The 22,308-nt window shown below is 43.4% G+C and overlaps 1 pseudogene; it reads left to right on the forward strand.

The window, feature by feature from the left end:
• LOC115464708 overlaps positions 1-18,535 on the forward strand; it is an 84,537-nt pseudogene extending 66,002 nt beyond the window's left edge.
• The last annotated feature ends 3,773 nt before the right edge of the window (positions 18,536-22,308 follow it).

The following is a 22,308-nucleotide window of genomic DNA, read 5'->3' on the forward strand; positions in this document are numbered from 1 at the left end:
GCACCTGGTACGTGGCGACGGGGACCGGGTGTCCTGGTAATCTTTGGGCCCGTTTTTGGGCTGAAGGCGGCTGTCGGAGGTGCACTGGGATGCCTCAGGCATCCCAGTGGAGAAGCATGAAGTTTTAGCGTTCACCGTGATCACGCAGGGACGCCGAAGATTGAGGGGAGACAGCATCCCGACAGGGGAAAGGCCTGTCCGCAGCCTGACTTGCTGGGAGGAAAGAGGAGAGGAAGGAGGAGGCATCGCGGGTGTGTGTGTGAGCGGCACATGCACGAATCGGGAGCGCGCATGGAAGGAGCTCCAGTGAGGCCTAAAAGCCTGGGCCTCAATTTACAACCGGAGCTCCAGAAAAATGGCCGTTTTGGGGGGGTGTTTTTTATTTTAGCTCCGTTTTGGAATTTGGACAAGTGGGAAAGGATCCAGCGGTGGTGGTCAAGAGAGGAAAAATTCAGGAAACAGGTAAGGGGTTTTTTAACCCGAAATTTTAATTCATTTATTTTAAAATTGTGAAAATTGCGTTTTTTATTTTTAAAAATTCAGGGGTTGAAGTTTTTTTAAATTTTGTTTGTGGATTTGGGATCGGGGAATTTTTGTGTTTTTTTCTGGTAGGTTAGTTTTTGAATTTAAATATTTTGGGGGGTGTTTTTGTAGGGAGGGTCTAATTTAGAGGGGTTCTGTAAGGGTTATTTATTCGATGGGGTAAGTTAAGAAGGGATTGTATGAATTTTTGATATGGGTTTTAATTAAATTTGAGATTTTGAAAGGGGTTTTAGGTGGGATAATTGTGAGTGGGCCTTAAAAATGGTTAATTTTAAAATCTAAGAATATAGTTTAATAGACAATGAGGGGTTTAATGATTTGGGAAAATTTGGGGTATTTTAGGATAAATATGTAGGATTTTATTGGAAGTTTTTATTTTTCTCTATTGGTTTCTATGGAAAGACATAGGGAAAAAAATGGTCAGCAGTGAAATTTGGAATCTTGAAAGAAGCTTGAGATTGGCTGGAGGGTCCTCGGAACCCCAGCCAAAACTCCGTATCCTAGGAAACGGAGTTGCTGGCACTGGCAGTTGCCAGAAGGAGTTGAAGCTGTGGTGAGGAGTGGATGTGTGAGGTTGGAGCTGGTAAGGGGTGATTAGAGAAGGGGAAGTTTACACAGTAATTAAATGTAGTAAGTGAGTAAAGGGGATAAGTGGGTGACAGAATAGTGGAGAGTGTAAATTTTAGTGACAATTTTTCACTATGGTTTGGGAAAAAAATATACTAAGTTGTTCATGGGTGGGGTGGAGTGTAAATATTTACTGAAGGGTTATTTGAGAGTAAATGTGTAATGGTTGGTATTGCTGAACTGTAATCCTGAAGTTGCAAGAAGTCAGAAAGAGTGCATGATAGTAATAGGGTAAGAAAGTAGGGAAAGAAAATTAGGTCATGTGTAAGTGAAAACTGAAGAGTGATGTTGGTGGAATAGGGTGACTGGGTTCCTGAAAGTTCCGGTGCACTCCTTTATTAGATAGGGACCCCAAAACCAGCATAGGTTCAAAAGAATAGAAACATTTGTTTACATTTGGTTCCAGCTAGTATTTGTCTGCAGTTTTTGCATACTAAACTTAAAGTCACAAGAGTTCAAGACCTTTTGGAAGAAAGAGGGAGAAAGAGTTTTGCCTCCTTTTTGAGTTATTTTTAGTGAGGTCAGTGGCGTAGCTAGGTGGGGCGCAGGGGGAGCGGTCGCTCCCCCAAGTCAATTTCTCAAAAAAATGGCGCCTATGCGCATGCATGCACCCCATCTTCCCGCTCGCATGCGGTGGCGCTATGGCGGTGCCGACTATATGCATGCGCTGCCACCTTCCCGCATGCAAATGGTGCCGCCTATGCGCATGTTCCGCCTATTTCCCAGTTGCACGCGGTGCCATTGCCAGTGCTAGAACAGGAGTGATGGAGATGATCGTCGTCGCGTCGCCTGCCTGCCAGTTCACCAAAAGTGAAGAACAGACTGCTGCTGTGAGCCTCGGTGTCCACATACTTCCCGTCTCCCATCCCCACACTGTGCTGCCTGCAGAAGTGCATGAAGCCAGGAGAAGAACGTCATCCAGAGTGCTGCTGAGCCGGAGCTGCAGTGGCCATTGTGGTAGTAACTTAATCAGTGTTACTTACCACAAGTGTGTGGCGCTGTGGCTGAGGTGAGCTCTCTCGACAACATTCTTCTCCTTTTCCTGGCTTCAAGCAGTGCAGTGCAGGCAGGCAGGCAGCAATGTGGGGTTGCACGGGGCCCAGGCCAGGGTCCTCCTCACTGCAGCCCATCTGTTTGGTGGTGGCGGCGCTTGGCCTTGGCTATGATGGATGTGAGCTGTTCTTCTTTCTCCTTCTTTGACTACTGGCTTGGCTGTAGGGGTAAGGTAAGAAGGGTCCAGGGATGGCTGTGTGGGGAAGGGGGAAACATAGACTACCTTAATTGGCTTCAACTTTTTGATGTCATCATCGCATCTATTTTCTTCAACCTTCTTATCTTGATGTTGGACTTAATGGGATAGGACGGAGGAGGCAAGGGAAACAAGGAGGAGATAACAGACCTTTGAGGGGGAGCAAGGGGAGGAATTAGGAGATACCGGATCCGGCCAGAAGGAAGGAGCAGAAGATGGATGGAACTGGGGGGTGGGAGACGGGAAGAAGCAGGATGTGAAAATAGGGATATGAGAAGAAGGGCAAGAAAAGGGGATGATGTGAGGAAAGGTTAAGAAATAATGTGAATGACCTGGAAGACTGGAGAGGCATTGAAAAGGGATTGGGGTACTGGTGAGGAGTATAGGAGAAGGGGATGAGTCTCTGAATGGAGTTGAGTTAGGGTAGAAAGGGGTTAAAAAGATGGTGAAAGACAAGCTATTGAGCATGGGGTATAGGGTAATAGACAGGAGTGCCCTTGGAGGCAAGGGAAGGAAGGAGGGACATGGATGGAGCTGGGACCGATAGGGTAATGAGATGCAAGGAAGGAGAGACATGGATGGAGCTGGGACCGATAGGGTGATGAGATGCAGAGGGTGAGTACAGAGGATGGGAATTGGGGACTAATGAAGTGGATGGGAGAGGAATTTAGGAGATTGGGTAAGGGAGAGATAAAGGGGAGAATGGGAGTGCTGGAAAGGGAATGAGAGGGAGATGGTCAAAGCCAGTAGGTAGATGGATACTAAGGACTAAAGAGTGAAAGAAAAGTGAGGAAAAAAAACATAAAATAAAAGATCAGTGCCAAACAGATGCAGAGAAGGACAGGAAGAAGACAAGAGCAAAGAAATGGAAAAGCCAACCTGGAAAAGAATTTAGGAGACGACTGACACATGGAAAGTGGAAAAGAGACTGGGACCAGCCCAACTACAAAAATAGAATGCTCAGGCAACAAAGGTAGAAAACAAAACATTCTTTTTATTTAATGTTTTTTAAGGACTAAGATGTGCCTGCTTTGTGAAATGTACATTTTTTTGTATTGTATTTTGCAGAGTACAGGAGAAAATACATTTGTTTCTCTTTTACCAATATTTGCACTCCTTACAGAGTCTGGCTTTCTTGAAGAGATCTATATTTCAGGTTTTGTGGGCATGTTTTTTGTGGTTCCCTATTTTGTTTCACATGAGGGTCTGTCCGTGTTCTGCATATGTGACTGAGGTGATGGATTCTGCTAGCAGGTAGTGTTTTGTGTAGGAATGTGTAAGAGTCCAGCTTGATCCATTTTCCAGTAGAAGGTATATTGGTGCTCTAAGGTCCAGTGTCTTTTCATAGGTGGGTTAGGGCTCTTGTGTGTTAGGTTTTCTGTATAAGTTTTGATTGTCTTTTTGTAGGGTTTTGTGTTATTTCATAAAGTTACTGGCCCTATTGTTTTTGATATGTTGGCTTCATATTCAGCATAGTCTGGTGCGTATGTGTGTTTTTTGTTTTTTTAAATAGCCATAATGAAAATGTATGAGATGTACATGTGCAAATGAATATGCAAATGTGCCAAGTCACACCTTTTGCCCCCCCAAAATGAAACAGTAAAACTTTGCCCATGTCTGGTGCCTATTTTACAAAAGTCTGCTCCCCCAGACATCAAAACCTAGCTACGCCTCTGAGTGAGGTGTAGGGAGAAGACCTGTCTGAAGAACCGAGCGACTGGAAGACCGCTGGGCCCCCACGCAAGCAAGAAGCTTCAACCTTGGAGGACAGTGAGAGTGACGGACAAAACTTATAGCTAAGTGACATTAGTGAGAAAAACAAAACAAGAAAAGAAAAGAGAGAAAGGATACTTACCTGAGTTCTGAATTCCTGGGGAGGGGTTCTGTGAAAATAAAATAGTGCACAAAGAATCAAATTTCTCACAAATATAGCCAGGCTATTAAAGAATTTCTGAACAGTTTCCTCATTTTGAAGGAGTGTAGAGAGAAGTAATGTTGAATAAAAGCATAAAAATGTTGAATAAAAGCATAAAATAATAGAAGTGGAAAGCTTCAAAGAACATGCAGAACAAGCTGTTTCAACACTAAACTAAACCTCCTGGGACATGATGGGGCCCACATTAGCCAAAGGCAGGCTCCAGAAAGTCTGTGGGATAATGGGAACCAGATGCGGCATATGTTCTGCTGTAGGATTTATGGTATGGTACAGCCTGCAAGCACGTGATATCAGGAGAAGATTATAAGGAGAGTGGAACAAAGAAATAAGTAAGCATTTTGAATTTGTCTTTGTCTGTATATAGATTTCTCTCTCTGTATATAGCATTCTGATTTCTTTGCTTTACATTGCTTTGTTTTAATCATTCATTCTGGCTTGTATATTGCTTATCAAGAAATGCTTCCTGCAATAGCCCATTGAGCTATGCAGAAAAATTGTAAATACACTGTTTATATTACATATGAAATTCGTCTAGCCTTCTCTACAAAAGTGGCGGCATTCTTTTCTTCAAAGTGGCGAGCCAGCCAGGAGTAGGCCGCATACGGAAAAGAGAAGGCGAGACGAAGGACAAATTAAGTGTTTGTTGTTAATGAAGTTTTTTACAGGATTCTGAGAGAGAGCAAGCGTTGTTTAAAGCCTGATTTCTGTGTACCACTGAAGTGGGATTGATCAAACTACTGAACTCAGGGCCGTGCCTAGGGTCTCTGGCGCCCCCCCTGCAGACTATCAGTTGGCGCCCCCCCCCCCCCGTGAAAATGATCACGCCCCCCCCCTGAAAATGATCGCTCACCACTTGCCACACTGAAAGGAATTGTCAGCAATATTCTTAGAAACAAATTGCTATACATTGCAAAATAAGATAGCAGATGTAAATTCTCAAAGTGGACATATTCCAAACGCTAAAATGAAAATAAAATAATTTTTTTCTACCTTTGTTGTCTGGTGACTTTCTTTTTTCAATCATGCTGGTCCAGTATCTGATTCTGCTGCTATATGTCCTCTTAACTCCATTTCCAGGGCTTCCTTTCCATTTATTTCTTTACTTTTCTCCTTTCTTCTTCATTTCTTGCTCTATATCCATTTTCAGCAATTTCTCCTCTCTCCCTGGGTCCTGCCCTCCCATCCATGTCCATTCTTGTCCCTCTCTGCCCTTCCCTCCTCCATCCATAGCCAGCAAGCCTCCTCTCTCCCCTCCCCTCCATTTCCAGCAATTTGTCCTCTCCCTGGGCCCCCATGTCCATCCTTGTCCCTCTCTGCCCTTCCCTCCTCCATCCATAGCCAGCAAGCCTCCTCTCTCCCCTCCCCTCCATTTCCAGCAATTTGTCCTCTCCCTGGGCCCCCATGTCCATCCTTGTCCCTCTCTGCCCTTCCCTCCTCCATCCATAGCCAGCAATCCTCTCTCCCCTCCCCTTCCCTTCCAGCAATTTGTCCTCTCCCTGGGCCCTGCCCTCCCATCCATGCCTCTCTGCCCTTCCCTCCGCACCCTGGGGCCTTTAAATCTTTTACTTCCGGTCGCAGCAGCGTCAGTGAAAGCGGAGCGCTGCCGACGTCTCCCTTCCCTTTGCGCTCTTGGTTCCCTCAGTGTCCGCCTTCTTCTGACATCAGAAGAAGGCGGGACACTGAGGGAACCAACGAGTGCAAGGGAAGGGAGACGTCGGCAGCAGTGGCGTAGCTAGGGTAGTTGACACCCGGGGCCGGTCATTGTTTAACACCCCCCCCCCCAAATCCAGTACTAGGCATACCGAGAATACAAAACACTCACGACCTATAGAGCAATTTTACCATACCATAAGCAGTCGTTTCTACGAGTCACACAAGGAAAAGGAAAGCATCTTAAGCACTACAGTGAGCACTAGAACATCAATTCACCTATTGTAAAACGAACCCAGACAGAATAGTACAGATCGTCAATCCTGCACAGTCAATGCCAACTGAAAGCCATGTCTTTTTCACAAACACAGATACACCCTAATCCACTATAGAATAAGTAATCATAAACTTTCTATTTAGACAAAAATTAAACTGAACCCCCGATGCCAGACTCTGCATACAATGCAACACCACAGAAACAGAAAATGTCTCCTAGTACTGTGCAAAATATAAAGACAGCAGATGTAAATTTGAAAAAACTAACAAATACCAATCACCACTTTACAAATTAACAAATAGAAATAAAACATATACAGAAAATAAAATAATACCATTTTATTGGACTAATACATTTAGCTTCCAGAGGCCAAAATCTCCTTCCTCAGGTCAATACAGTATAGTGCTGTTACAGTATCCTATCCTGATCTGAGGAAGGGGGTTTTGTTCTCTGAAAGTTAAGTCAAAATGTATTAAAATTAGTCCAATAAAAAGATTACCTTATTTACATGTTCTATTTATAAACATTTATTAACACAGCTAAAATACTATATCCTAAAGCAAAATAATAAAAATATATATTTACAGTTTGTTGTCTTTGGTTTCTGCTTTCCTTATCTTCTTTTCACCGTCTTCCTTCCATCCAGCATCTGTCTTCGCTCTCTCTCTGCTCTCCAGTGTCTGCCCTCTCTAATGTTCCTTCCATCCACCATCTGCCCCAGTCTGCCATCTCTCTCTCCCCCTTCCATCCACCATCTGCCCTCTCTCTCTCCTTTCCCTCTAGCATTTGCCCTCTATCTCTGCCCCCTTCCATCCACTGTCTGCTCTTTCACTCCCTTCTATCCACTGTCTGCCCTTTCTCTCTGCTCCTTCGATTCACCATTTGCCCTCTCTCTTTCCCCCTCCCATCCATTCAGGGTCTGCCCTCCCTCTCACTCCCCATTCCATCCAGGATCTATCCCCCCTCTCTCACTGCCCCCTCTTATCGGCTCCCAGTTCCCACCTGCGGCTGCCCCTAGTTCCAGATCCATTGATTCTCCCATCCACCCCTGCCCCAGGCATGACCCCATTCTCCCTCCTGCTCACTTTTCAGACCCCAGTTCCAGCTCCATGCCCCTTCTCCCATCTGTCTCCCACCCAGTCCCTTCTGCCCATCCGAGTCCCCCTCACCCCATCTGGCTCCCACCCAGTCCCTTCTGCTATCCAAGTGCCCCCCACCCTCACCCCATCTGTCTCCCACCCAGTCCCTTCTGCCCATCTGAGTCCCCCTCACCCCATCTGCCTCCCACCCAGTCCCTTCTGCTATCCAAGTGCCCCCACCCTCACCCCATCTGTCTCCCACCCAGTCCCTTCTGCCCATCCGAGTCCCCCTCACCCCATCTGCCTCCCACCCAGTCCCTTCTGCTATCCAAGTGCCCCCCACCCTCACCCCATCTGTCTCCCACCCAGTCACTTCTGCCCATCCGAGTCCCCCTCACCCCATCTGTCTCCCACCCAGTCCCTTCTGCCCATCCGAGTCCCCCTCACCCCATCTGCCTCCCACCCAGTCCCTTCTGCTATCCAAGTGCCCCCCACCCTCACCCCATCTGTCTCCCACCCAGTCCCTTCTGCCCATCCGAGTCCCCCTCACCCCATCTGCCTCCCACCCAGTCCCTTCTGCTATCCAAGTGCCCCCACCCTCACCCCATCTGTCTCCCACCCAGTCCCTTCTGCCCATCCGAGTCCCCCTCACCCCATCTGCCTCCCACCCAGTCCCTTCTGCTATCCAAGTGCCCCCCACCCTCACCCCATCTGTCTCCCACCCAGTCCCTTCTGCTATCCGAGTCCTCCCCCACCTTCACGGTCACCCCATCTGTCCCCCACCCTCACCCTGCCTCGTCTTCTCCCTGCCACCCGTCTTTAAAAAGAAATTGTTTGCCGACGCGATAGCGAGCGCAGCACCTCGTGTGGAAGTAAAAGAAGCGAATCCGATCATCTCATTGGGCCTTCCTTCACTGTCCCGCCCTAGAGGAAATAGGAAGTTGCGTCAGAGGAGGGCGGGACAGTGAGGGAAGGCCCAATGAGATGATCGGATCCGCTTCCTTTACTTCCACACGAGGTGCTGCGCTCACTATCGCGTCGGCAAATAAATTTAAAGGGCTGGTGCGGGGGGGGGGGGGGTGTGCCAGGATGAAGAGCAGCGGGAGCGGCGGCACCCCCCTTTCTGGTGACACCCGGGGCGACCAAAAGATTTAAAGGCCTCGGCGGGGCGAGGGTAAGCACCGCGGCGGCGCCCTCCAGAGGTGGGCGCCCCCCTGCGGCGCTTACCTTGCTTACCGCATCGGCACGGCCCTGACTGAACTGGACATACAGGCTACGACTCCTGAGCTTGCTAAAGAGAAATAAGAAGACGCGTAAGTAAGCTTACATTGTGGACATTAGTAGTATATTTGTTTAGCTTTGTAGTTTTCTTTTTTGTATATTTTCTTTGTTTAAGTGCATTAGTATATTTTTGTAGGTTGTGGCTCTATAGGAGAAATTGTAATAGTCAGAATAAAATGAAAGGGAAAGGGGCAGATAAGAAAGAAAAGCCTCCTGTATATGCTATGTATTTAGATTTAGATAGTTCAAAAAAATGCTCCCCTTTGCAGCATGTTATAGAATTATTCCCATTAGAAAAAAAACAGATTGAAAAAATACATGAGAAATGGATCAAATATGATGCAAACTGGTCTCAGTATGGATCATTTGATCGTCCAAAATTATTATCTCTCCTGGAATACTTACAACAAAATAAAAAGAAGAAGAAAAGCTTAGAGAAGCATCTTACAATTTGGAATTTATTTTCTTTAGCAGCAGATCTGTTTCATGCTGATGTAGATAGGATACAAAAAGAGGCAGAAAGAAATAATCCCCCGTCATATGAATCTAGCAGGGACACGTTGTGCCCCCTAAGGGCGACTGATAAAATGAAGGAATCAAAGGCAAAGCGCCCTGTGCCATGCGCTGGGTATTCGGCTCTTGATGACCCCCCCAGTGAGTCAGAAAGTGAAAAGGGAGGGGATAATGAGGACAGTGATGTGGGGACTAGGGAACAGAAAAAGGAAAAAAAAACGGGTGAGACAGAAAGAAAAAGGAAAATCTAGTGCAGAATCAGGCACTTACCCTGATTTGAAAACTCTAATTACATCAGAACAATATGATTTGGCAACGCAGTTCCAAATTGAGGGTAAAATTCGGGTATGCTCTCCAGAAGGGGACATACTCCCTGGTAAGGTTGACAAAGTAACAGATAAATCTGTTCCTGTCATCTTCCGGAAAGAGAATGTTAAGAAAGAAATGGCTGACACAGGCTGCACTAAATATGGTGAGGACTGGTGGGGGGCAACAAAACATTTTTTTGATTCGCGCCGTATTGAAATGCCATGCCACCAGGAAGGTCCTGGAACATTACAGGATATTGAAGTCCTTGCCTCAGCAGTACTGCGCCATGGTTCAGGTTTAGGAAAAGATTCCTTCGTAAGGGAAGGTTTAGAATACTGGGATAATTGGTTTAAGATTCTGGCCAAAATGGAGGCTGAGGACGCTGCCCATTCCTCACATTCCTCATCTAAATTGAAAGAAGGAAAGGAAGGGCTGTCGGAGAGTGTATGTAGTCAATCAGCCTTCCCAGTCATGACACGAATAGATGCAGGAGGAAACCGCATGCAGCATTATAAACCATATACTCCTGTAGATGTTACAATGTTGATTTCCAAAATTCCTAGTGTTGTGAAAGGAGCCCGCATGTGGTTAGAAGGGATAGAACAGGTTACAGCAGGCACTCTATTGACTATAGGTGATTTTAAAGCTTTGTGTGCAGCCTCGGGCATTAATATTTCTCAATTGGCAGTACAATGTGGATATCCGCGCCTGCCGTCATATACGGCCGACGGGGATATCTACGCGGGACAAATTAAGGCGCAGCTTTCTGCAGCGTTGCATATTATGTACCCAACCCCAATTGATTTTTCAGCCATTACCGGTAGTAAGTGGGATCCAAAGACTGATTTTGCAGCCCACTTAACGCAGTGTTTGACCTTGTATAAAGCACAGACAGGACAGGATGCGGATGTAGCTCATAATGTTGCCGTGTTTTTGCATCTTTTTATGTCTACCTTGCCTGGTAATATGCGTAAAAATTTGGATGCTGTTATTGCTCTGTCTTCAAAACCATGGCCAGAAATAAGACAGACTTTGATGCATTTTAGTAATGTGCATCGTAAACTGATAGAGACCCCACAGAAAGAACAGGCAAAATTAACTTCTAAGTTAATGACTATGCAGTTAAAGGATTTGGAAAGCAAGGAACAGGATAGAAATAAAAAACAAGAAACAATTGTAACACCCTCTGCCTCACCTCCACAGGTCATTTACTATGTACAACCGGGATATAGCCGGCCGTACCAACCAAGGGGACGAGGTATGGTTAGAGGCAGGGGTAGAGGTCGAGGGATGCAAGGATCAGGACTATCACCTAACAGGAGGGCACATGTACAATGTTGGGGATGTCAGCAATTTGGTCACTATGCTTCAGAATGTTATCAGAATGCAGGAATGCCCCAAGTACAAATGCAGACGCAGCAAGGATTAATGCCACAAGTAGTAGGGATACCTGCGAGTGCCCCGCAGACTGCAATACAGCAGCCAGCGACGCAATCACAGGGACCAGGAGCGGCAGTACAGAGACAGGGTAATGTAAATGCTTTTCCAACTTGGCAGAATATTCCAGACCAATGCTATTGACTGGAAGCAAACCCGTGTCAGGAAGAGGGAATGATTTTCAGATTAGACACAAGGGAACCCTTTATTACATTGACAATTGGCAAATATGGAACTCCTGTGAGATTTTTGATAGATACAGGGGCGAGTACCTCTGTGTTATGTGCAAAACCACTAGGAGTTAAGCTTTCAAATCAGTATAGAACAACAGTGGGATTTACGGGGATAGAACAAAGAAAAAGGCTAACAGAACCGACTCTGGTGCGATTGGAATGCCAACCGCACGGTTCAAGGGAGGCTGTGGTACCCTTCTTAGTGGCACCTGATTGCCCAGTAAATTTGTGTGGTAGAGACTTATTGTCTCAATTAGGACTGTGTTTAAATTTTGGAAATAAAGAAATACCAAGTTTGCTCACCATGGTCCAACAGTTGAATAATGAAAATAAAGTAAGGGTTATGGAAGAATTACCACAACATATTTGGAGTACAAGTGATTCACCATATGGACTAGCTGTAAATGCAAAACCCCATAAGATAGAATTAATAGAAGGGGCACAGGGGCCGAAGCAAGACCCTTACCCCATACGACCTAAATTAGTATCCAAAACCCTGGAGCACATTGATAAATTATTGAAATGTGGTATTATTGAACCTTCAGTATCCCCGTATAATACCCCATTGTTTCCGGTCCCAAAAGGGGAAAACAATGTAAGGATAGTACATGATTTAAGAGAGCTAAATGAGGTTACAAGAAATCAATTTCCGATTTGTGCAAATCCTGCTACACTTTTGCACACTCAGAATATATATGCATATAACACTGTTATTGACTTGTCTAATGCATTCTTTTCAATACCTCTTCATCCAGAGTCTAGGGATTTGACGTCATTTATAGTACAGAATGAGGCATACAGGTGGACTAGGATGCCTCAAGGCTTTACTGATAGTCCATCGGTATTCTCCAAACAACTAATGATGGATTTAAAGGATTTCAGGAGTCAATTGCCTGACACGGTGTCATTGTTTGTCTATGTAGATGATATTCTACTGTCTGCTGAGACTGAAGCAGAATGCCTAGAATGGACTAGAAAATTATTTGTGTTATTAGGAGAGTTAGGATATAAATGTAACAAGGAAAAATGTGTTATAGCTCAGTCTACTGTCACCTTTTTAGGACAAAATGTTTCAGCAGAACATAAGGTCATTATACCGGAAGTTATATCTATTTTAAATGAGACTCCGGTACCGCAAACAGTTACCCAGTTACGTGCTGTTTTGGGAATGTTAAATTATTGCAGACAATGGATACCAAATTATACACAAAAAGTAATGAGACTTTATAAACATTTGAAACTGCCCGCAGCCACACCAAAGAATACACTAATTGTATTGGAAGAACAGGATAAGATGGTATTGGCTAAGATTGTGAGGGATTTATTATCTCCAGGACCATTAGCAGTAATAGATATCCAATCACCTGTGCATCTATGGGTAAAAGACATGGGAAATAGTTGGGCAGCTATGATTAATCAAAATAATGAAGTAAATGCACCAGTAGCTTTTTTGTCAGGCTCTTTTAATCATGTGGAAAAGGGAATGAAAGAAATACCAAAGTTACTCACAGCTATAGTGGCTGCAGTAGGTAAATGGAGAGCACAAATGCCTTTTGTTCCTATTGTAATACATACTAACCACACGATTAAAACGCTGTTGAGCCCTAGCCAAACAGCATTGACAGCCACTAGATTTGGAAAATATCAAGCAGTACTTTTAGGACAAGATATAAGAATAATACCATTAACTAAAGAACAGAGAAATAAGATAGATCTGCTTTTTCCTGTCGATCAAGAGGGTGAGATTGATACTATAGAAATCCCTACATTTCACTGTCTTACATTTGAACCCTTATCTGATGGGTTAATATGGTTTACAGATGGAGCTTGTGAAAGGACTGTTGCAGGCTTTGCCTGCGTGCAGGTAGATGAGAATCTAAGAAAGATAATGCAAGTACAATATAAAACCCCTCCTGACCAGACTGCACAGCATGCTGAACTTTTAGCCGTTATTACGGCCTTACAACACACTGATATGACTCAAAATGTCACTATATATACTGATAGTGGTTACGTTGCAAGTTCACTACAGTATCATATATTAAAATGGCAGCGTAGGGGGATGATAACCAGTGCAGGTAAAAATTTACAACATTACACATATTGGAAATTGCTGTTTGAAATTTTGGCAAAAAGGGAACGTGAAGGTAGAAAAACTGCAGTTGTGTGGACCCCGGCCCACACTGAAAGGCCAACCTTTGAAGCACTAGGTAATGCAATGGCTGATGCAGCAGCAACGGAGGTGGTTAAGCAAAGTGAAAAGATTTTGTATAATACTAGACAGACACAGGAAGGGCCACTTACGAATGTAGATAAGATTGAAATGTGGCAGCCAGAGGGACAGGAAAGTGAAAAATGGTTGAAGAGAGGATGTATGAAATTGGGAAGTGAATGGTTTAATGCAGAAGAAGGATTACCTTGTATGCCAATGAGCCAGACGATTAAGGTATTGGCTGAGTGGCATGCAACCATGCATTGGAATAAGGAAACAATGAGGCAACAATTTGAACAAAGATTTTGGACTTTAAAAATTGATAACCTGATTCAACAGGTTGTGCAAAATTGCATGGTATGCAATATTAACATACCTAAACGAGGTCCTAAAATATCACCTGGGACACTTCCAATACCAGAAGGCCCAGCAAAAGAATGGTATATAGATTTCACTGATATGATTGTTCCAGTGCAGGGAAAAAGGTATTTGTTAGTTTGGGTGGATGCTTTTTCAAGGTGGATAGAAGCATTTCCATGTAAAAGGGAGACAGCACATGAGGTGGTACAATGCCTGATAACTCATATTATGCCAAGCCATGGATGTCCATCTAGAATAATTTCTGATAACGGGACACATTTTAATAACAGTGTTTTGAAAGAAATGGAAACGATTATGGGTTTAACACACAGAAAAGTATCAGTGTATCGCCCCACCTCCAATGGTTTGGTGGAGCGCTACAATGGTATTTTAAAAAATAAATTGAGAGTATTACTGAAGGCTTTAAACAAGGAAACAGCAGGTAAACCATATACCTGGCTTGATTTGTTACCATTAGCTTTGATGGTTATAAGGGCCCAACCTAATGGGCGTACTAAATTGACCCCATTCCAAATTCAGACAGGACGTCATTTCTTCCCGATGCAGACAGCAAGTACTGATAGCACAACTCAGTACTGGCAAAAGCTACAACCGATGTTGAACCTGACAAATGATATGATCCGAACAAATGTAGCATCACAGGCAGGGACTACTAATGATGTTTGTGCTTTTAAAGTAGGTGATTTAGTACTACGAAAGAACTTTACACATAAAACATGGAAGGATCCTGTGTATGTAGGACCTTTTGCTATCACGGCCCTTACTCAGACCGCTGCCCGTCTGGAAGGTCATACTTCTTGGATACATTTAGCAGATATTCGACGAATTAATAATATTGAAATGGACAAAGAATAAACAAACATCATGTCCCTAAACATGATGGTATTGGACTGTTGTTGTTTGTTAATGGACAATGAACACATATGAGAATAGACTTGTTACAGTGGCCAAAATGTTGAATTTGACTGATTGTATCATATGTGCCCACTGATTGACATCATCCTTGTCCTTGCCAGCTATGATGTATGGGACTACAATGATAAAATTGAGTGGGCACCATGACTGTGATCCCAATAATACCTATGTAAGGGATGATGAAAACCTTCATTGGACAAATGAGACTATTTATATTGCTTATGGACAAGTGCCCACAGACATCATGTTGGTGTCTGATTAATAGTATGACAACTGAACACATTCCCCCGATAAAGTGCACTTACACGCAGAATGTTGTAACAACTGATTCAATGAATGTTATGCTTTTAATTTGTGTAATTTTTAATGCCACATCAGCTAATGAAAAGTAAGAATGAATGACAGTGTACTTCCCTTTGATGAAGCTCACTGTCCTATAAATTATATACCTCAAGAAATATAAATATAAATTTTGTACCCTAGTACAATTGAATCTGTTTAATGCAACATGTATTAGTATGTTTGCAAAGATGTGCCAGGATGCTTTTAAAATGATAATGGTAACTGAAATCCAGAATGAATAGAACTTTAATATGTCAACAGAAATATTGAAAGATGTATGATAAAGATGATGAAAAGACAGAGCTTGCAGGCACAGCATATCATAAATAACAAGGGGGAGGAGATTTAGAAGGGAGGTAAGGAAACAGACTGGAGCTAAAACAGATGTTTGAGGCCTGAAACAATCAGTCCTCAAAAGGGAGGATGTTGAATAAAAGCATAAAAATGTTGAATAAAAGCATAAAATAATAGAAGTGGAAAGCTTCAAAGAACATGCAGAACAAGCTGTTTCAACACTAAACTAAACCTCCTGGGACATGATGGGGCCCACATTAGCCAAAGGCAGGCTCCAGAAAGTCTGTGGGATAATGGGAACCAGATGCGGCATATGTTCTGCTGTAGGATTTATGGTATGGTACAGCCTGCAAGCACGTGATATCAGGAGAAGATTATAAGGAGAGTGGAACAAAGAAATAAGTAAGCATTTTGAATTTGTCTTTGTCTGTATATAGATTTCTCTCTCTGTATATAGCATTCTGATTTCTTTGCTTTACATTGCTTTGTTTTAATCATTCATTCTGGCTTGTATATTGCTTATCAAGAAATGCTTCCTGCAATAGCCCATTGAGCTATGCAGAAAAATTGTAAATACACTGTTTATATTACATATGAAATTCGTCTAGCCTTCTCTACAAAAGTGGCGGCATTCTTTTCTTCAGTAAACACAAGGTAATGCTTATCTAATTGTAGTGAAGGTTAGAAGTGAAGAAAAGTAATCTGTGGAGACACAAGAGAGAAGTTGTGGGAAAAAAAACACTTAACTGAGGTGGAATAGTATTTTGAAACAAAGGAAATGTTGAAATAGGGAAAAGAAACACTGTTATTCTCATTACTTGTTGTATTATAAGAGACATAATCTTGACATTAAAATTTTTGTTCTTATACATCCTATATCGTGAGATTGTGTTCCTTATTCTCAAGAAGGGGAAAATCCTGAACTTAGTTTATATTCCTCTCCCGCTCCAGGAGTGGGAGACGAGGTTAGTTTTTGTTGTCCTCTCCCCATTGCTGAGTACCGGATTTCTGGACCGCTGCCACGACTACCAACATCTGGCTGACCAAGATCCTGTTGCTATCATACAGCACACTCAGGCGTGGGGTGGGACTACACTACCACAGGGCCCCTTTTACCATAGCTTGGTAAAAGGAGCCCTAAGTGTTTGCATCTGAGGCAATGGAGGGTTAGTGACTTGCACAAGGGCAATAGGAGCTACAGTGAGAATTGAACCCAACTTGCCAGAATCAAAGCCTGATGCCCTAGTCATTAGGGTACTCCTCCACTCCAATTACCAGAAGATCAAAACAAAAAAGATGAATTCTTGCCAGAGCTATGAAAAAAGCTGCCCTTGTAATTTTATTTTATTTTTTTGTCCATTTGAATTATTATAAAACTAGTGGAACCATGCCCGTTTCCTCAACAATCAAACGGGCCCTAGAAAGGCTGTCATGTAACCTTTTTTCTCTCTCTCCCTTGCCCTCCCCTCCATGTCCAGCAATTCTTTCCTCCCCTCCCTTCCATGTCCGGCAATTCTCCTCTTCCCTGCCTTCCTATCCGTGTCCCGCGATTCTCTCTTCTATTGTCCTCCCATCCCATCCATGTCCATCAATTCTCTTCTGCCCTGCCCTCCCCTTCCCTTCCTCCCTCCCTCCCCTTGATGTCCCGCGATTCTCTCCTCCCCTTGATTTGTACCTGAATGTTCTCTGGCTGGCTGGTGCTGGCTTCCATTCCGTTCGTAACATATCCCTTCCCTCTCACTATTCTGCCTTCTGACATCATGACATCTTGACACGAGGGTGGGACAGTGAGGGGGAATGGAATGCTGGAGGCTGGCTGACGTCAGGAGATGTTACGAACCCAGGCAGCCAGACATGGAACATTGGAGGTGCAAATTATTATATAGGATGAGACTAGGGAGGTGAGATTTATTATTTGGAAGCAATTCAACCAGGTTATACTTTAATTCCTCAACTGCCTGCAGAATACTGACACTTCTGCATACGTGCTGACTCCATCTCCAGACCTCCCCCAAATTAGCCAGCTTTCATTTTAGTGATCAGTGATGATATTCAGTGGCACCAACCAGTTAAGAACCAGAGAATATCCACAGATAACCCTGCGCAAATAAATTAACCAATATCAGCCACGTGTGTTTTTATTTAGTGAGATGAGTTGAAATTATTCTTGGCAAAGTATATGTCTGATTTGTAACTGGTTGATGTCCATCAAAACTACGTCAACATTCTAAACATCAGGATATTATAGTGCAACATTATCTGCTGTAGTCTGAGGTATAGAGAATTAATTTAATGTTCATGCATTATCCCAAAACCAATGCTGTTTATGAGATATTGAGACAATATTCATCTTCCTCAGGTATGGACAACTGTGTGAAATGTCAAGAGGACCATTGGCCCAATTATAAGAGAGACACCTGTATCCCAAAACTGAAAATTTCCTGTCCTATGAAGAGAGTCTTGGGATAGCTTTGACTACCAGCAGCATTTTCTTCTTTTTAATCAATACAATCATTTTGGGAACCTTCATTATTTACCGAGATACACCTATTGTGAAAGCCAATAACCGGGGCATCAGCTATATCCTCCTAATCTCCCTTATGATCTGCTTTCTATGCTCCTTGATCTTCATTGGTTATCCTGAACCTGTGACCTGCATTCTACGCCACACTACCTTTGGGATGACTTTCTCTATATCACTCTCTTCCATACTAGCAAAAACCATCACTGTGGTTATGGCCTTTCATGCAACCAAGCCTGGAAGCAAGCTCCGGAAATGGATGGGTTCTAGGATCTCATATGCTGTAATACTTTCCTGCTCTTTTTTTCAATTTATTCTCTGTCTCATCTGGATATTTACTGTTCCCCCATTCCCATATCTTAATATGCAATCAGAAACTGGGGCAATACTAATTGAATGTAATGAAGGGTCAATGATTGCATTTTACTGTGTTCTGGGTTTTCTGGGATTTCTGGCTTCTATCAGCTTCATCATTGCATTCTTATCAAGAAATCTTCCTGACAGTTTCAATGAGGCCAAGTACATTACTTTCAGCATGCTGGTGTTCTGCAGTGTTTGGATAACTTTTATCCCAACATATCTGAGCACAAGAGGAAAATACATGGTAGCAGTAGAGATATTTGCCATACAGGCTTCCAGTGCTGGACTGCTGGGTTGTATCTTTATGCCCAAATGTGTCATTATCCTATTGAGGCCTGATATGAACAGCAGGAAATATTTAACAAAAAACAACTGAAATGAATGCCTTTTTGAAATGCTGTGGAAGTTAAAGATGATGTGCTAATTCAAATTTATGTAAATATCTTTGATTTGGATCTTTAATTCATATAATAATTAATGTTTATACTAAAAGGGCCCGATATTCAAAGTGATTTGAATGGGTAGGAGATGCTCCTGACCTCTTTAATTCCCGTGGGCCACCTATCCCCAGATATTCAGCAACACTAAACCAGATAGTACCACTGAATATCACCTCTGACTGCCACTAAAAAAAATGTGCAGGTCAGGGACAGTATGGGCGGTGGAATTAGGGAGGAGCCCGGGATTATGCAGGTGCCTTTAATATTCAGTGCCTGCACCCATAAGAACATAAGCGTTTGCCATACTGGGATAGACCAAAAATCCATCAAGCCCAGTATTCTGTTTTGGCAAGATCCCAAAACAGTGCTCACCCTAGAAATAAGCAATGGATTTCCCCTAAGGCCATGTTAATAATGGCTTAGGGACTCTTTTAATAAGCCACGAGGGCGCCTATGCAAGCCCAATGCACATCCATTTGGAGTTACCGCCCGGCTACAGTGAGGCCCTGGTGGTAATTTTGTTTTTTATGTGCGTCTGCCGGAAATTTTTTTTATTTTCCTTCGTTTAATGACGTTTAATGTGAGCAAGTGCAAGGTGATGCATGTGGGAAAAAAGAACCCGAATTAAAGCTACATCATGCGAGGTTCCACGTTAGGAGTTTCGGACCAAGAAAGGGATCTGGGTGTCATCGTCAATAATACACTGAAACCTTCTGCTCAGTGTGCTGCTGCGGCTCGGAAAGCGAATAGAATGTTGGGTATTATTAGGAAAGGTATGGAAAACAGGTGTGAGGATGTTATAATGCCGTTGTATTGCTCCATGGTGCGACCGCACCTTGAGTATTGTGTTCAATTCTGGTCGCCACATCTCAAGAAAGATATAGTGGAATTGGAAAAGGTGCAGCGAAGGGCGACTAAAATGATAGCGGGGATGAGACGACTTCCCTATGAAGAAAGACTAAGGAGGCTAGGGCTTGTCAGCTTGGAGAAGAGATGGCTGAGGGGAGACATGATAGAGGTATATAAAATAATGTGTGGAATGGAACAGGTGGATGTGAAGCGTCTTTTCACGCTTTCCAAAAATACTAGGACTAGGGGGCATGTGATGAAACTACAGTGTAGTAAATTTAAAACAAATCGGAGAAAATGTTTCTTCACCCAACGCGTAATTAAACTCTGGAATTCGTTGCTGGAGAACGTGGTGAAGGTGGTTAGCTTGGCAGAGTTTAAAAATGGGTTAGACGGTTTCCTAAAGGACAAGTCCATAAACCGCTACTAAATGGACTTGGGGAAAAATCCACAATTCCAGGAATAACATGTATAGAATGTTTGTACGTTTGGGAAGCTTGCCAGGTGCCCTTGGCCTGGATTGGCCGCTGTCGTGGACAGGATGCTGGGCTCGATGGACCCTTGATCTTTTCCCAGTGTGGCATTACTTATGTACTTATGTACGTGTGTCGGAAACCGGATGGTAGTCGTCATTCTACGCACATAGCTGATTACCACATGATTACTGCGTGACCTTACCACTAAATCAATGGCTAGTGGTAAGGTCTCAGACCCTTTTAAAACCCCACTAAGCTAACTGCTTTTACAACATTCCCTGGCAATGAATTTCAAAGTTTAATTACATGTTGAGTAAAGAAATATTTTCTCCAATTTGTTTTAAATTTACTACTTTGTAGCTTCATTGCATGCCCCCTAGTCCTAGTATTATTGTAAAGAGTAAACAAGTGATTCATGTCTACCCATTCTACTCCACTCATTATTTTATAGAACTCTATCATATCTCCTCTCAGCCATCTTTTCTCCAAGCTGAAGAGCCCTAGCCACTTTAGCCTTTCCTCATAGGGAAGATTTCCCATCCCCTTTATCATTTTTGTCGCCCTTCTCTGTACCTCTTCTAAATCCACTATCAGGCTTATTTTCGAAAGAAAAGGACACCCATCTTCCGACACAAATTGGAAGATGGGTGTCCTTCTCACAGGGTCACCCAAATCGGTATAATTCAAAGCCGATTTTGGGCGTCCCCAACTGCTTTCCATTGCTGGGATGACCAAAGTTCCTGGGGGCGCATAGCGAAGGTAGGATTTGGGCGTGCCTAATACTTGGACGTCCTCGACCCATAATGGAAAAAAAAGGGCGTCCCTGATGAGCATTTGGATGACTTTACCTGGTCCTGTTTTTCTTATGACTAAGACACAAAAAGGTGCCCAAAATGACCAGATGACCACCGGAGGGAATCGGGGATGACCTCCTATTACTCCCCCAGTGGTCACTAACTCCCGCCCACCCTCAAAAAACATCTTTAAAAATATTTCGTGCCAGCCTCTATGCCAGCCTCAGATGTCACACTCAGGTCCATGACAATGCATGTAGGTCCCTGGAGCAGTTTTAGTGGGTACTGCAGTGCACTTCAGACAGGCAGACCCAGGCCCATCCCCCTACCTGTTACATTTGTAGAGGAACAACAAAGATAGTCCAATTCTCCCGCAAAAACACACAAGGAAACAACAAGTCAAGCGGAAGATATTCAGAAGGACCAGACTGAAGTATTAGATGTTAACAGTCAAAAATAAATCATCATTTTTGACTGTTAACATCTAATACTTCAGTCTCGTCCTTCTGAATATCTTCCGCTTGACTTGTTGTTTTCACATTTGTAGAGGAAACATCGAGCCCTCCAAAACCCACCACAAACCCACTGTACCCACATCTAGGTGCCCCCTTCACCCGTAAGGGCTATGGTAGTGGTGTACAGTTGGGGGGAGGGGGTTTTGGGGGAGTTTGGGGTGCTCAGCACACAAGGTAAGGGAGCTATGTACCTGGAAGCAATTTCTGAAGTCCACTGCAGTGCCTCCTAGGGTGCCCGGTTGGTGTCCTGGCATGTCAGGGGGACCAGTGCACTACGAATGCTGGCTCCTCCCACGACCAAATGGCTTGGATTTGGTCGTTTCTGACATGGACGTCTTTGTTTCGAAAATCGTTGAAAATGAGAAGCATCCATGTCTAGGGATGTCCAAATCTAGGGAAGGTGAAATTTAAGGATTTGGATGTCCCTGACGGTATTTTCGAAAGAAAAGATGGATGTCCATCTTGTTTCGAAAATATGGGTTTTCCCACCCCTGGATCCGGCCGTTTTGCTAGGACGTCCAAATCGAAACTTGGATGTCCCTTTCGAAAATGCCCCTGAATGTCACCTTAAAATCTTAGGAGGTCTTTTACTAAGGCATGCTCACGTTTTTAGCGTGCACTAAAATTGTGGGCGCATTAAACGTTAGAGACGCCAATGCATTTCTATGGGCATCTCTAACATTTAGCACACCTACAATTTTAACGTGCGCTAAAAATATGAGCATGCCTTAGTAAAAGACTCCCTTAATTATGTCACCAGAAAGGTGATTAAAGAATAAAGGGCATACTGTCTTGTCTAATGTTTTCTTCGGTTCTGCTTTCAATAAGGAATCTATATCTTTCACATTTGCTTTTTGATATTCTTCATTAATATATCTTTTCGGACAATTTCTTTCTTGGAATCTTTCAACATATTATTCATAATTGGTTGTACGGTAGGTTACATTTCAAAGACATACTATGACAGCTATTAAAGGGTAACAGTTTGCTTAAACCTGCATCTTTGTGAAATAATGTTGTCTCAAATTTACCTTCCTAAATATAATATTAATATCCAAGAAAGGTATTTCAGTTG

The sequence above is a fragment of the Microcaecilia unicolor genome, chromosome 3, assembly GCF_901765095.1.
Source record: "Microcaecilia unicolor chromosome 3, aMicUni1.1, whole genome shotgun sequence".
In the NCBI taxonomy this organism is placed as follows: Eukaryota; Metazoa; Chordata; class Amphibia; order Gymnophiona; family Siphonopidae; genus Microcaecilia; species Microcaecilia unicolor.